The sequence below is a fragment of the Heterocephalus glaber genome, unplaced genomic scaffold (assembly GCF_053883595.1).
Source record: "Heterocephalus glaber isolate CG9 unplaced genomic scaffold, H.glaber_assembly_v1.0 deba00001864, whole genome shotgun sequence".
NCBI lineage: Eukaryota > Metazoa > Chordata > Mammalia > Rodentia > Bathyergidae > Heterocephalus > Heterocephalus glaber.
The window spans coordinates 411,559-414,141 of record NW_028258504.1 but is presented as its reverse complement, the minus strand read 5'-3'; the positions used below and the strand labels follow the sequence as shown (position 1 = coordinate 414,141).

The window sequence follows — 2,583 nt, the reverse complement described above, 5'->3', positions numbered from 1 at the left end:
TATTTTCCTGATTTCTTTCTCAGTTCATTGTTGTATAGAAAAGCTATTGATTTTTTTTTACTAGTACATATTTTCAATACATGATGATCATGTTCATCGTGGGGAATTTGTATATATACATAACATATATTACTTTTTTTTCCTCTTAGCCTCGTGTTTCCTCCCTGAAAACATTCTTCCCTTCCCCATTTTCAAAAGCTCTATCTAATTTTCTATCTTGGATCAGGCTTTAAAGACTTTAGTCCTTCCTGGGATTGCAGGATCCTCTTCCATGCTGTCTTCACATCCTTGTTTCTCAGGATGTAGATGAGTGGGTTGATCACAGGGGTGATAACACAGTAGAAGAAGGACATGAACTTGGCCTGTGTGCTATGGGCAGGGGGCTGGAGGTACATGTACATGGAAGGGCCAAATTACATTATGACTACCAGCAAGTGGGAACTGCAGGTACTGAGTGCCTTGTGCCTTCCTTCTGCTGAAGGTAACTTCAGTACAGCCCTAGCAATAAAAGTGTAGGAGATGAGCACCATGAGAGGAGCTACAAGGGCAAAAGGGACGGTTCCCAAAGCCAGGGCCAGCTCATTAGCAGAGATGTCCCCACAGGCCAGCTTGATGAGAACAGGCACCTCACAGAACAAGTGGTCCAGGGTGTGGTGCCCACAGAGGGGGAGTTGGAGGGTAAGTGTGGTATGGAGCAGAGAACTGCCCAGGCCACTCAACCAGCATGCAGCTGCCATCTGCACACACACCATGGGATACATGATGAGAGTATACTGGAGGGGCTGACAGATGGCCACATAGAGATCTATGGCCATGACAGCCAGCAGTATGCATTCAGTACAGCCTGTCAAAGAGAAAATATAACCCTGTGTGATGCAGCCCCAGGCAGTAATTGTCTTGTCTGATCCCCCAAAAGTTGGCCAGCAGCTGGGGCACAGTGGTGCTGGTAAGACTAAGGTACAGCAGAGAGAGGTTGTTCAAAAAGAAGTACATAGGTGTCTGGAGTCTGGGATCCACCAGGGAGAGGAGGATGATGGAGCTGTTTCCCACCAGAGTGAGGATGTAGGAGAGCAGACCACTGCAAACAGTGGCCTCTCCAGCCACGGAAACTCAGAGAAGCCCAGCAGGACAAAAGCGTTGGGAAAGCTCTTGTTTTCCCTTTCCATGGCAGCTGCTTTACATATGCCTAGAAGGTAAGGGACGTAATTTGAGTATAAACATGAGTTCTCCCCTTCAATAACTTGATGGCTGCACTATCATGTCTCCCATGGTTTGGGGGTAATAATTTTAACAGTCAGAAGGAGTTTTTGACAGTGTGCCTGAAACTTCCCTATCCCTTTATTTGGAAGTCAGGATAAATGTAGATAAAGAAATTGCTGAGAAATTTTACATTGCACTGAGTTCACTCAACTAGGATCCTTTTCTGTAGAAGACATCTTCCTATCATTTCTCCCCAATACTCCCTTTTTATAACCCATTTAATTCTTTCTGTCTTCCAGTCTATTCATTCTCATGTTCTGTAGTTATGTAGAGAATGCACAGCAGGACAAAAGTGTTTGGAAAACTCACATTTTCCCTTTCCATGGTACCTGCCTTATATATGCTTTGAAGGAAAGAGACAACATTTGAAGATTTCCAGCATTTTTCAATTTTAATAATTTCTTGGCAGCACCCTCAACTTTTCACTTTATTTGTGTAATAAAATTCCCATAACCATTCAGAAAAGATCTTGAATATGTAGTTAATACTGTCCTATTCTGTGACTTGAAAGTCAGGATAAAAGTGGACAAAGACATATGGGAAATTCTATGTAGAGTTGAGTCCATGGAACTGGTTATCTGTTTATATGAGGATATCTATCACTTTCTGTCTCCCAAACTCTCCTTGTTTTTTATCTCCCACTTCCATTCGTCATATTCTGCAGTCATGTAGTGAAGGGCATGTGGTCCCTTGCATTTAGGGTGCTACTTTCAGGAATGTTGCATAAGATGACTCTGGCTTATATTTACTCTCAGTCCAGATGGATGAGAGTCCTGAGGCTCAACAGGGCTCTGTGGAGGTTGAGAGAAGCAAAGTAGCTCACTGTAGCTGTGAATTTCTGTGGTGGGAGGAGGCCATAAATGGAGTTATTCTGGGGACTTACCTATCCTCACACCCACTTTATTCATGTTAAATGCACATGACATCCTTTTCTGTTTAAACCACTTTCAAGCACACTGTGGTGTTGGCTACCTTCATTTTTTTTGCTCCCTCTATTTTATGAGACTGAAATCAGAACAGAATTCTTCCATACTCCTCCAACACTGGCACTCACAATTCCCCTTAATTCTCTACAGTTTTGGCTTATGTCAATATCTCAGAGAATTAAAATCCTGTACTATTTGATATATGGTGGTTAGATTATTAAACATGTCAGCAGGCTATGAAACTTTTGTTACTGGTTTGGTGAAGATAATATTTTCTGGACTGTAAATAGATGTGGGATTGGATGATTCAAGTATATTATATTTATAGTGTACTTTATTTCAATTATATATATGAGATTTATGTAGCAATTTAATGAAAGAAATATGCAATGCAGAA

General features: G+C 41.7%; 1 pseudogene; it reads right to left on the bottom strand.

Moving 5' to 3' along the window:
• Positions 1-212: 212 nt before the first annotated feature.
• On the bottom strand, positions 213-2,168 carry LOC147820516 (olfactory receptor 2C1-like; annotated as a pseudogene).
• Positions 2,169-2,583: the final 415 nt, after the last annotated feature.